This window comes from Heterocephalus glaber, unplaced genomic scaffold (assembly GCF_053883595.1).
Source record: "Heterocephalus glaber isolate CG9 unplaced genomic scaffold, H.glaber_assembly_v1.0 deba00001613, whole genome shotgun sequence".
In the NCBI taxonomy this organism is placed as follows: Eukaryota; Metazoa; Chordata; class Mammalia; order Rodentia; family Bathyergidae; genus Heterocephalus; species Heterocephalus glaber.
In genome coordinates this window covers 7,471,306-7,486,000 of record NW_028258384.1, presented here as the reverse complement: position 1 = coordinate 7,486,000, position 14,695 = coordinate 7,471,306, and the positions used below count along the sequence as shown (strand labels likewise).

The 14,695-nt window shown below is 37.7% G+C and overlaps 1 pseudogene; it reads left to right on the top strand.

The window, feature by feature from the left end:
• LOC106007922 (uncharacterized) overlaps positions 1-14,430 on the top strand; it is a 36,319-nt pseudogene extending 21,889 nt beyond the window's left edge.
• The last annotated feature ends 265 nt before the right edge of the window (positions 14,431-14,695 follow it).

The window sequence follows — 14,695 nt, the reverse complement described above, 5'->3', positions numbered from 1 at the left end:
GAAATGTTACAGCATTTAGGTAGGGAAAGGACTGCATGTTTGGATGAGGGAGGATATTGTTAAGAATGAACTTTCTGAGGAGCTAATGTTAGAAGAAATCCTTATATTCAAATTTTGTTAGTCATCTCAAACAAAATGACTCAGAAAAATGAAAGTATAAGGATAAGTAACAACAGAGTTGCAGTTACAATGTTAGACAAGTTTGAATTTACAAGTCTATAGTAAACAAAATACATGATGAGTACTTCATATAATGTATAATACATAATGAATTTCTAAGAGTCATGAACCTATGTATGGCACACATTAAAATAATGAAACAAACACAAATAAAAACAAATACAATAAATCAAACCTTAGTAAGAATAGAGAGGATCTAAATAAGTCAATTGTACAAAGGTGATATAATTGATATAGGAATAATACAGGGACAAATAATCCAAATTATATAAGGGAAATATTATAACTCCCAAACTGCCAGATGTCTGATACGCCAAGTTTGTATTCCCCCAAATCAGAGAATGAATTCTGAGGAACAATGGAGGTTAAGAGTGGAAAGTATTGAGGGAAAGATAGCTTCTGTCTAATAGAGACAGAAGGGAACCCAGAAAGTTGGTTGCCACAGACTCCACTTATAGGGGAAGTTTTATATAGCAAAATCAAGAGATAGGTATGACATCATGAGGTGGGTATAAGGTAGGACAAAATTATGGTCAACTAATAAGATTACAAGTATAGTTGCTCAGGTAATATTGATCCAATGGGGAAACAAGTCACATAAAAATAAAGACCTTTTCTGGAAGGGATGGGCCAGGGGCTTTCCCTAGAAGGGATAGGTCAAGGTCTTGGTCCCCCACCCAGGTGATTAATGCCTATTTAGAAAGCCAATCATTGTTGTTTATCCTGGGGGAAGTAGATATAATTATTTCATCTTTATCTTGTGGTCTGGCCTTTAAGGAATGTGCCTCCACACCCTACAAGTATTCTTATCTTCTGCAATGGCTTCTTCAAGGGCCTAGTCCTGTCTGACTGTCTATAATATTTCAAACTATCTTTGCTGTCTATAATAGAATGATACTAAACTGTTGTTTGATACCAGAAAATACAGCTTCTGTTTATATGCCTCTGGAATATTATTATATTTAGATACACGAGACCACTAAGAAAATCACAACAAAATAAAAATATGTGAAAAGAATGATTGCACTTATTTAAAAAAATTCTTTTTATAGTTGTAGTGGTATTTATTTTGATTATTTTAATCCATTATTGTCTCATCTATGTTTATTATAGTTGTTTCTTCAATGAAGAGTCAATCGAAAAATGTTATAGATTGCATTTGTGGTGCTAGGTAACACCCTATCCTTTGAAATGAATCATGCATAATGTTGATATTATTCTATTTTAATTTTGTATCACTTGCTTCTTATATTTTTACTGTGTCAGGAAATATAACATAGTACTTAAGAGGATAAGTTTTAAAATTGGAGTACCTGGATTTACATCTAAATTCACAACTTGATAGCTAGACAACATGGGAAAATTTTCTTAATCTTTCAGTCTTTCAGCTTGGTGTATAAAAGGAAAATAACAATCATACTTTTCTCAAAGAACTGTTGTAATAATTAAAGATTCTCATAAATGAAGAACATTTATAAAATTGTCAGGCACACAGTAAACCTGACTAAATGTTAGCAATTTTTATGGTTTTTATCTTTTGATTCAATGTATTAGACATGTTTAAAATCTGTTCAGCAATCCTACCAGAGAATGGTTGTTAAACTCTTATAGCATGGAAATTCCTGTGGGTTGGGTTGGTCTATTCTTCCTTTATTTTTATTTTTTAATTTTAATTTAACTTTTATTTGTACATGTTTGTAGTATATAATATTTTCATTCTTTGTGTTGAGTTGGCACATGTACATAACACATCTTAATTCCTTTTTTATCTCCTTTTCTTCCCCTTATTCCCCTCCCTCTCTTTTTTTTCCTCCCTCTATCTCTTAATCCCATTCACATTTAAGAAAGATCTACCTCCATACTTCCTACAATATTTCTTTTATTTTGCTCTTTATTTAGGATTTCCATAGAAAAATATGTTATTATGAATAGAAGACACTGAGTACATTCTTAGAAGAATATAATGTTTTGCCTGAGGCCTGTGCTGGAAAGTGAGGAGTGGGGCAGTGGAAAGAGGTGGCCTGATGTGTATAGGAACATAATTTAGGAGGCCTGACTTCTATGACCAACTATGCCACCAATATGCTAATATACCTGGAACATGTTCATTTGTTGATAAACAACAGAAAAGGAGAAGAAAAAAGTGGCTTTTATGATGTCAACATTTGGTTCTGATACCCCTTTCATGGGTATGAATTGGCATGAGAGCAAGTTTGAGGTACAAGTTTACAATTATTGGGCAATAGTGTTTAATACTTTTTTTCTAAAATCTGAACAATATAGTCAGGTACCACAATGTGAATCCACTATTATATGAGTATTATATGATAAGTTATAGATAAATTGAACACAAGATGGACTCACATTAGAAGATTCTGGATTCAATTTTCTTGTACAATTCTGGCATCCGCAGCAGTACCTACAATTCTTTTAGATGTATGGTAACAATTGTAGGAGTATAGTGAACCCCAGTCTACTCAGATCTGTCTTAAAAATTCCTTATCTTTTAGGTCTTCCTTGAGTGTGATGAAAGTTCTTTCATTATGTAAACAAACAGGAACATTTTGACATTCAGGAAGGCAAAACAATGACATGTTTGTTTGAAAAATTCCAGACAATTCCAGGCTCTAGAGGAACAGAACGGTAAAGATGAAGTTTTTAAAAATAGCTTTAATTGTTCCTGGATTTAGTTCTTTAATTTAATGAGACATGAAGTTGCCATAGTGTCTCCTGATAAAGTGGGAGAATACTGATAGTCTTTGGTGTGAACTTTTAAGAGTAGTACCCAATGTAGATGTATTTGATTATCCTAATTAACCATTTGTGAGATGTAGGAATTTAGCAACTCCATATATGATATTTTGAATATTTTTGCAGAGTAGGAAATATAATGATGTTGGCTGGTTGCTCTTAAAAATCTCTGGACAAACTAGTGAAGGAAAGTAATGAGCTTGAAACATGCATAGGAAATCTAAAATATTTTAACTGTAAAGAAAATTAATGAAAAGAAAGAAGAAGCTCCAAGATTCAAATTCTCAGGTGCAATCACATATAAATAATCTAAGAGTTTCTAAGTGTTTTTTTTTTTTTTTCTGGTACTGGGGATCAAACTCAGGACCTTGTGCTTGAAAGGCAGGCATGGCACCACTGAGCTAAATCCCAGCCCTCTAAGTGTATTCTTGATATAGGGGGAATAAATGAAACTCCCAAACCTGCTAGATACCCAAAACGCAAGTTCATATTCTCTGAAATTGAAGAATCAATTCTAGGAACAAAGGAGGTTAAGAATAGGAAAAATTTATTGAGAGGAAGATAACTTCTAAGAGAGACAAAAGGGGGACCAGAAAGTGGGCTGTCCACCTACCCCACTTTTCAGACGTGTTTTATTGAGCAAAGCCACTAGTTGAAGAGGGTTCATGGTGAGACAAAACTGTAAGACCCAATGGAAAATTACAAAGTGGGCATGAGGTTAAACAAAACCATGACCAACCAATAAGATTACAAATACAGTCATCCAGCTAACATTGATTAAATGGGGATCAAATGGGAAGACAAGTCATGTATAAGGAATTTCTGGAAAGGAAATGGGCTAGGGAGATTGATGTCCATTTAGAATATCAATCACTGCTATTCATCTCTAGGGGAAGTAGTACCTCTTTTCTTTTTATGATGCTAACCAGTGAATGTGCCTCAATTATTTTTCTATGCTGAGGGCCCAGCTTTGTCTAACTGCCTTATAATAATTTCTAACTAACATAGCTATCAGCAATATTCTGAAAGAGAACCTCCTCTCCTTTAGCCACAGGGCTGGGATTGCAGAAACCCAAACACAGATCTTTATAATTTGATTGCCTGAAATATAGCACAAATTTAATGCTCAGCCTCAAAGGGTATCTAAAGTAAAGATGAGAGTGTTGACTGGAAAAGAATAGATTCCTGTAAAATGGGATGGATATGTTTGGGAGGGTTCTAATAAGGCTGAAGATGTTGAGGTCCTAGGCTCTAATGAGATTATTTTGCCAGAGGAAGAGATTTCTTCACTCACAGTAGCAGAAATATCCCCATCCCTACCTCCTGTAGTGTTGGCCTCTCCTAGTGTACCAGAGGAATATAATCCTGTATTAACCGAGCATGATAATGCCAACACTCCTCAAGACCCACCCTCAACACCCACATTTGCCTTTAGACCTATAACCAGGCTCAAATCACAGAAGGCTCCTAAAGATGAGGTACACAGTGTTGTAATAGGGCCAGGTGAGTTGGAACTATAGAGATGTGCCACACTCTGAATTAAATGGAATACTTTATTATAAACTGGCCAATCCAGAGCAGGCTTAGGCTTCCTAAAACTCTGGACAAAGGAAAGGCAGATTGCAGGGTCCTTTTAAGGGCTCTTCTAATTGGGGAGGGCTCAAGGAGTGGGGAAGCACAAGCAAAATTTCACAGGAGCAGAACTTCTCTAAGCTAGCGGGGATCTGGGAAGTTTCATGCAGTTTAGTTAAAACAAAGTATCACACAGGTGTGGGAGTCTTCTGTTTACAAGGTAGTAAAGATAACATAGTTGCAGACTCACACAGTATGTGGTGGGTTGTAATGCATTAACTGAGGGGACACCCAAGGGTGGGGGTGGGGGGGAGGAAGGGGAAGGTTACCACCCAGAATAACTCAACTTTACACAAATGGAGCCAGGTTGGCTATCACAGTGTAACTCTTGAAGAAGTCCACTCTTCTCACAAAGAACTTGAATTTTCTAACTCTTATAAGCAGAAGCTCTATGAGCAATTGTGGGAATGGATTTTATAGGTGTGAAATAATGGTGGCAAAAACATACATCTGGATCAGACTGAGTTTGTCAATATGGACCTGTTAAGTAGAGAGTTTGAATTTAATGTTGAAGCTACTGGAGTAAAAGAAAAAAAAAAGGTGTTACTAGTTTATTTGACTGGTTGGGAGAAGTATGGATCAAAAGATTGCCCACTGCACTTTTTTTGAATGAGTTAGAGATGCCTGATATTCCGTGGTTTACTGTTAATAAGCGGATTCAAAGGCTCAGTGAAATGGGAATGCTGGAGTAGATTTGTCATGATAAACTTAATTCTCCACATCAGGACAATCCAGAAAGTGTACCCTCACTAACCCCTTGAGAAACAGATTCATGAGGGAGATTCATGAGTGGAGTACCAGCAACCCTGAAAAGCTCTGTTCATTGTTCTCTATAAGCCAGACCTTACAATGAGGACTGCAGTTACTCAATTGAGAAATTTAAGGGCAAAGGTCTTAAGTGGATCGCAAAATGGCAGGAGTCAGGTGGTAGCACTTAATCCCCAAAGGCAAGGTGCACACACTTACCATAAGAGACAGCAAATGTAGAACAATGATCAGAATGGTCTGGGATGTGTAGACCTATGGCACTGACTGATTAGCTGTGGTATTCCCAAAAGTAAAATAGACAAGAAGCCCACAAATTTCTTTCTTTCTTTTTTCTTCAGTTTTTATTGAGTTTAATGGTACATTTTAGGTTTACCTTATGATCACATTCATCATTGAGAATTTGTGCCTGTACATGATGTATCTTGATTCTTATTTTTTCCGATTCCCTTGCCCTCCCTTCAACCCTTCCACCCTATTTACATAAGCTTTGTTTCCATATTTTCTTTCTTACATTCAATTTTTTTCTTTCCCTTCTATCCCCCCCTTAGTTCCCCTTCTCCTAGGTACATTTTCTTTCTCTTTCACAATATCTATTATACATTTTGGTCCTCATTTACACTTTCAGTTTCTCACACCAGATAAATGATTCAGTATTTAAACATGTGTGTCCTATTTATTTCACTTATGAGTATGATCTCTAGATGCATCCACTTAGTTATAAATGTCTCTAGTTCATCTTTCTTTATGGCTCAGTAGTATGCTGGTTTATTAAAAAACCACATCTTTTTTATCCAATTACCAGTTAATGGGCATTTGGGCTCTTTCCAAGATTTAGCTATTATAAACTGTGCTACTATAAATAAGGGTGCACATATATTGCTGTGGTATGATGCTTTTAATTCTTTCAGGAACATACCCAGCAGAGGAATAGCTGGGTCAAATGGGACCTCTAAACCTAGTATTTTGAGGAATCTGTATGCTGATTTCCCATAGTAGTTACACCAGTCTACACTCCCATTAACAGTGGTGAAGTGTTCCTTTCTCCTCCCCTCCCCACCAGCATTTGTTATTGGTTCATTTCTTGATAGCAGCCATTCTTTCTGGAGTGAGATGAAATCTCAGAATTGTTTTCATCTGCATCTCTCAAATGACCAGATGTTTATTTGCTGCTTCTATTTCTTCCTCTAAGAAATATCTATTCATTTCAGATGCCCATTTTTTAAAATTAACTTTATTGGTACATTTAAGGTATACAATATAATGACATTCATCATTGGAAATTTGCATCTATACATAATCCATCTTGGTTCTTATTTTTTTTCTGATTCTCCTGCCCTCCCTTCAACCCCTCCAGCCCTCCCTATCTACAAAGACTTTGTTTCAATTTTTTCTTTTTCTCATATTAATTCCATTCCCTTCTGCCTTTTCCCTACCCCTCACATTTCCCCTTCCCCTTTGCACCTTTTCTTCCTATTTCACATTATCTATTATACCTTTTAGTCCTTATTTACACTTTAAGTTTCTCACACTAGAGAAACTATTCAGTATTTACACATGTGTGTTCTATTTATTTCACTTGAGTATCACCTCAATATGCATCCATTTAGCTATAAATGCCTGTTTACGGCTGAGTGATACTCCATTTTTTTTCTTAAATTCTTTTATTGGTACATTTTAGGTATACAATACATTTACATTTATCATTGGGTGCTTGTACCTGTACATGATGTATCTTGGTTCTTATTTTTTCCCCATTACCTGTGCTCCCTTCACCTCCCCATCCTTCCCTATTTACAAACTTCATTTCCATTTTTTTTTCTTTTCTCATAATTTTTCCTTTCCATTCTTTCCTTTCCCCATCTCCTCCCACCACCCCTACCCCTTTGGACCTATTCCTATTTCAAAGCATCACTTATTAGTTATTAATCCTTTTAGTCCTTATTTACACTCTCAGTTTCTCACACTAGAGAAACTATTCGGTATTTACACGTGTGTCTTATTTATTTCACTTAAGAGTATGGCCTCAATATGCATCCATTTAGCTATAAATGACTCTAGTTTCTCATTCTTTGTGGCTGAGTAGTACTCCATTTCATTAAAAAAAACCACATCTTCTTTATCCAGATTCCAGTTGATGGGCACTTGGGCTGTTTCCAAGCTTTAGCTATTACAAACTGTGCCACAATAAACATGGGTACACATATATCTCTGTGGTACGATTCTTTTAATTATTTTGGGAAAATACCCAGCAGGGGAATAGCTGGGTCAAATGGGACCTCCAGCTCTAGTTCTTTGAGGTATCTCCACACTGATTTCCATAGTGGTTGCACCAGTCTGCACTCCCACCAACAATGGAGAAGGGTTCCTTTCTCTGCACACCCGCGCCAGCATTTGTTATTTATTTCTTGATAGCAGCCATTCTTTCTGGGGTAAGGTGGAATCTCAGTGTTGTTTTCATCTGCATACCTTGAATGACCAGTGAGGTTGAACATTTTTTCATATGTTTATTTGCTGCTTTTACTTCTTTGTCTGAGAAATGTCTGTTCATTTCAGATGCCCATTTTTGAATTGGGTCTTTGAATTTAGGGGGTCTGATTTTTTTCACTTCTATATATTTTCTAGATAGTAGCCCTTTGTCTGAATTAAAATTTTTTCCACATTGTAGGTTGTCTCTTAGCTCTGTTGGTGGTTTCTCTTGCAGTGCAGAAGCTTTTCAATAAGATGAAATCCCAGTTGTTGAGTCTTTCTGCTAGTTCCCATGTTACTGAGGTTTTGTACGTAAACTCTTTTCCTATGCTAATATCTTCAAGAGTTCTACCTAACTTATCTTCCAGCAAGTTTAGTGTTTCTGTCTTAACATTTAGATCTTTAATCCACTTAGATCTTAGTTTAGTGCATGGTGATAGATATGCATCTAGTTTTAGTCTCTGACAGGTTGAAATCCAGTTTTTCCAATACCATTTATTAAATAGGCTATCTCTCCTCCAATGAGGGTGGTTGGCTCCTTTGTCAAAGATGAGGTGGCTGAGTATGTCTGAAGTTGTTTTTGCATCTTCTAATCTATTCCATTGATCCTCGGGTCTGTTTCTTTGCCAGTACCATGCTGTTTTTATCACAGTAGCTTTGTAGTATAGCTTCAAGTTGGGTATTGTGATACCCCCAGCCATGTCTCTGTTGCCCAGAATTGCTTTAACTATTCTAGGTCTCTTCTGATTACAAATGAATTTTTGGTTGTTTTCTCTAGCTCTGTGAAGTATATTGTTGGAATTTCAATCAGCACTGCATTAAATCTATATAGCAGTTTTGGAAGTATGGCCATTTTCACTATATTGATTCTTCCTACTCAGGAACAAGGGATGTCTTTACATTTTCTTATACCCTACTCGATCTCCTTTTTCAGGGAGCTGTAGTTTTCAGTGTAGAGGTCTTTTGCTTCCTTTGTTAGATTGATTCCTAGATATTTCATGTTTTTGGATGCTATTGTAAAAGGAATTGTTTCCCTAATTTCTCTCTCAATGAGTCTGCTTTTTGTGTATAAGAAGGCTATTGTTTTTTGAGTGTTGACCTTGTATCCAGCTACTCTACTGAATCTGTCAATTAAGTCTGGAAGTCTTTTGGTAGAGTTTTTTAGGTCTTCTATGTAAAGTATCATATCATGAGCAAATAATGAGAGTTTAACTTCTTCCTTTCCTATCTTTATTCCTTTTATTTCTTTCTCTTTTCTAATTGCTGTGGCTAATGTTTCCAGAACTATATTGAACAGGAGTGATGATCGTAGGCATCTTTGTCTTGTTCCTGATTTTAGCGTGAAAGTTTTCAGGTTTTGACCATTTAGGTTTATGTTGGCTGTTGGTTTTTTTATAGATGGCCTTAATCAGGTTGAGATAAAGACCTTCTATTCCAATTTTCTGTAGGGTTTTTATCATGAATGGGTGCTGGATTTTGTCGAATGCTTTTTCTCCATTTACCGAGATGATCATATGGTTTTTGTCCTTGACTTTGTTAATATGGTTTATTACATTTATTGATTTACGAATGTTGAACCATCCTTGCATCCTTGAGATAAATCTGACTTGGTCAGGGTGTATGATCTTCTTGATGACCCTCTGTATTCTGTTTGCCAATATTACATTTTATAAAAACCCCACAGTTTCTTTATCCCATCTCCAGTTGATGTCTGATGCCCATTTTTTTATTGGGTCTTTAAATTTAGGGAATCTGATTTTTTTAAGTTCTTTATGCATTCTAGATAGTAGACCTGGTTCTGAGGAACAGCTGGTAAAAAAATTTTCCCTCATTGTGGGTTGTCTCTTCACTCTCTTGGTGGTTTCTCTTGCTCTGCGAAGCTTTTTAATGATGATATCCCAGTTATTGATTCTTTGTGATAGTTCTCGTGCTACTGATGTTTTGTTCATGAAGTGTTTTTCTTTTTCTTTCCTTTTTTTTTTTTTGGTAGTGGGGATTGAACTTGGGACCTTGCACTTGCAAGACAGGCAGTGGAACCACTCAGCTAAATCCCCAGCCCTTGTTCATGAAGTCTTTTCCTATGTCAGTGTGTTCAAGAGTTCTGCCTAACCTCTCTTCCAGCAAGTTTAGTGTTTCTGTTTTAATATTTAGATCTGTGATCCACTTCAATTTCAGTTTAGTGCATGGTGAAATATAATCTTTGGCTAGTTGAAACTCAGTTTTTCCAGCACTATTTATTAAAGAGGGTATCTTTCCTCCAGTGAGGGTGTTTGTCTCCTTTGTCAAAGATGAGGTGACTGAGTGTGTCTGGAGTTGTTTTTGCATCTTCTAATCTGTTCCACTGATCCTTGATTCTGTTTCTTTGCCAGAAGGATGATGTATTTATCACAGTGCCATTGTAGTATAGTTTCAAGTTGGGGATTGTGATACCCCCTGCTTTTTCTTTGTTGCCTAGAATTTCTTTTGCTTTTCTAGGTCTCTTCTGGTTCCAAAGGAATTTTGAATTGTTTTCTCCAGTTCTATGAAATATACCATTGGGATTTCAATCGGAGTTGTATTGAATCTATATAACAGTTTTGGAAATATGCCATTTTCACTATATTGGTTCTTCTTACCCAGGAACAAGGGATGTCTTTCCATTTTCTGATATCCTCTTTGATCTAGTATGTAGAGGTTTCAGTCCATAATCAGCCAGCTCCAAGTCAGGGATGGCAAACAAGTATGGCAGAGCAGAAACAACATGGTGCATACAAGGCAGCAAAAAGCCCATAAAATTTATAGTAGATTTACATAATTGAAAATATTTAAGGACAAATAAACAGAAACCTACTTCAAATCATAGCAACAGAGAATCATGGCCCATCAAACATTTGTAGGATTTAAGACAGTTTACAGACCCAGTCCCTTTGAATGAAACGGTGGCTGGTTTTGAGAAAGGACCCTGGTGCACCACCAAAAATTTATATGGTGAATCATCTATCTTTCCCCAAAGGAACTGAAGGTCTTTTACTAAAGTAGATATATTGGAAGAAGGGAAATGATTAGACATTTAAGGGACTACTGGACACTGGTTCTGAATTAACACTGATACCAAGTGATCCAAAATGTCATCATAGCCTTCCAGTAAGAGTAAGGGCCTGTGGAAGTCAGGTAATCAATGGAGTTTTAGCAAATGTCTGACTCACAATGAGACCAGTATGTCCGGGAATCCATCCTGTAATCATTTCCCCTGTTTCAGAATGCATAATTGGTATAGATATACTTAGTACTTGGCAGAACTCTTACATTGGTTTCTTAACCTGTAGTGAGAGGGCTATTATGTTTGGAAAGGATAAATAGAAGCCATTAGAATTGCCTTTACCTGGTAAAATAGTAAACAAAAAAACCACATCTCTAGAGGGATTGCAGAGATTAGTGCCATCATTAAGGATTTGAAAGAGGCAGGGGTGGTGATTCCCAGTACATCTCCATTTAATTTTCTCATTTGGCCTATTCAAAAGACAGATGGATCTTGGAGAATGACAGTGGATTACTGTAAATTGCAGCAAGTGGTGACCCTGATTCAGCTGCTTTACCAAATGTGGTGTCCTTGCTTGAGAAGATTAGCATATCTCTTGGTAGTTGGTATGCAGCTATTGATTTGGCAAATGCCTTTTTCTCCATACCTACCCATGAGGCCCATCAGGAACAATTTGCTTTGAGTTGGCAAGGCCAGCAATACAATTTCACTGTCCTACATCAGCTTTATAATAACTGTCCATCCCTGTCTCACAACTTACTTCACAGAGATCTTAATCACATTTATCCCCCACAAATTTCACACTAGTCCATTATATTTATAAAATTATGCTGATTGGACCAAATGAGAAGAAGGCAGCAACCGCTCTGAGCAACCACTCTGGATTTGTTAGTAAAACATTTGAGAGCCAGAGGATGGGAAATATCCAAATATAATTCAAGGTTCTTGTATCTCAGTGAAATTTCTAGGAGTCTAATGGTGTGGGGCAGATATCCCTTCTAAGGTAAAAGATAAGTTGCTCCATCTGACTTCCCATGCAACCAAAAAGGAGACATAATGCCTGTTGGGACTATTTGGATTTTTGAGGTAATACATTCCCCACTTGGGTGGTTTACTTCAGCCTATTTACTGAGTGACTTGAAAAGCTGCTAGTTTTGAGTGGAGCCTAGAACAAGAAAAGGCTCTGTAATGAGTCCAGGCTGCTGTGCAGGCTGCTCTGTTACTGGAGCCATATGATCCAGCAGATTCAATTGTTCTATAAATGCCAACGGCAGGTAAGGATGTTGTTTCTCCAAACATGACCCCCATAGGTTAATTGTAGTGGAGGCCTTTAGAATTTTGGAGCAAGGCTTTGCCTGCAGGCAACTACTCTCCCTCTGAAGAACAGCTCATGTCCTGCTGCTAGGCCTTAGTTGAAATTGAACACTTGACCATAGGACACCAGGTTACCATGTTACCTGAGTTGTCCATAATGAGCCAAGTATTATCAGATCTACTAAATCATAAAGTTAGACATGCACAGCAATAGTCCATAATTAAAACAAAATGATACATATATGATCAAGCCACACCAGGACCAGAGGGCACGAGTAAGTTACATGAAGAAGGTACCCAGATGCTTATGCCTCCTACTCCTGTTAAATTGCTTTCTCTCTCCCAGCATGCACTTATTGACTCATGTAGTGTACCATATGTTCAGCTGTCAGAGAAAGAGTAGGCTAGGGCCTGGTTTGTGGATTGATCTTCACATTATGCAGCAACCACGTGTAAGTGGACTGCTGCAACATTACAGCCCCTTTCCAGGATATCTCTGGAGGACCATGGTGAAGGGAAATCTTCACAATGGGCAGAACTTTGGGCAGTGCACTTGATAGTACACTTTACCTAGAAGTAAAAATGGACAGATGTGTGACTGTATAGTGTTTCATGTGCTGCAGTCAATGATCTGGCCAGATGATCAGGAACTTGGAAGGGACATGACTGGAAAATTGGTGACAAAGATACTTGGGGAAGTTATGTGGATAGACCTCTCCATATGGGCAAAAGGTGTAAAAATATTTGTATTCCATGTAAACACCCACTAAAAAGTGACCTCAGCAGTAGGGAACTTTAATAATCAAGTGCATAGAATGACCCGTTTTGTAGATAATGGTCAACCTCTTTTTTCAGCTACCTCTGTCATTGTTTAATGGGCTCATAAATAGAGTGGCCATGTTGGCAGGGGTGGATACCTTATGGGTGGATGCCCAATGCAGGCATGGGCTCAGTAACATGGATACCTACTCACCAAGTCTAATCTGGCTATTGCCATTGCTGACTGCCCAGTGTAGCAGAGGAGACCAACACTGGGTCCCTGATATATCACCATTCCCCAGGGTGATCAATCTGCAATGTGGGGTCAGGGTGATTATATTGGACTGCTTACATCATAGAAAGGACAGCACTTTGTCTTTACTGCCATAGACACTTATTCTGGATACAGATTTCCCTTTTCTGAATGTAATTCTTGTCCTTGGAATTCAAGAATGCCTTATCCACCAATGTGGAATTCCACAGAACATTGTCAATGACCAAGGAAAACACTTTCTGGCCAAAGAAGTGAGGCATTGGACATATGCTCAAGGAATTCACTGGTCTTACAATGTTCCTCATCATCCAGAAGCGACTGGATTGATAGAAGTGTGCAATGCTCTTTCTGAAGATGCAATTACAGTGCCAGCTATGTGGAAATACCTTTCAGGGCTGGGGAAAGGTTTTTCAAAAGGCTGTATATGGTTTGAATACGAGCCACTATATGGTACTGTGTCTCCCATTGCCAGGATTCATGGGTCCATGAATCAAAGGGTAGAAGTGGAAATGGTACCACTCATCAATGATTCCTTTGAACTGCAAGCTGGCCATTTTGGTCTCCTCATGCCTCTGAGTAAAGAGGCTAGAAAGAGAGTTACAGTGTTGGCAGGGGTGATTGACCCAGACTATAAAGGGGAAATTGGATTTACTCCACAATGGAGGAAAGGATGAATATACTTGGATTGCAGTAGATGTCATAGGGCATCCACTCATATTACCATGCCCTGTTATTTAGATCAATGGGAAACTACAACCCAATGCAGGCAGGATTACAAATTCTCCAGAGCCTTCAGGGAAAGAAGTAAGACCTGTTGATGTGCTTGCTGAAGGCCAATGGAATGCAGAAAGGGTAGTAGAAGAAGATAGTTCTAAATATCAGCTACAACCCTGTGATCAGTTATAGAAATGAGGACTAATTGTAAGAGTTATCTCCTAATGTACTTCTTATGTATTATAATGTTGATAGACTTAATATTCATTCTTAATATTGTTTCTATGTAATAATGTTCAAGTTATGAAATGTTAAGTGTAAGCATCACCTAAAGAAAACTTGGCTTTTATTCTAGTGACGGAATTAGTGCATTTCCATTCATAAGCATGATAGCTTTAACATTCTAGGCACAATTATGCCTAAGGGTGGATTGTAAGAGTTAACTGAGTAAGATATGCCCAACTACATTGAAGCAGCATAGTTCTGGTTGTGGCTGAAGGGACTTACTGATGACAGAAGATCCACCTGGGTGTGAGTGCCACCAACCAAAAGACTTGTGACCTGAATGAAATAAAAGAAAATAAAGAAGGAAAGCTTGCTTCAGATTCTCTGGAGTAACTGCAGTCTTTACTTTCACCTTGGACATCATTTCCTGGTTTCAAGTGTTGACTCTTCAGCCTTCCAGCACAGACTCTTCAGCCTCCCAGTACAGACCTCTCAGCCTGCCAGGGCAGACCCGTCAGCCTTCCATTGCAGATTCTTCCACCTACTGATATGGACTCACACAGGACACTACAGTGAGCTCCAGGCCTTCAACT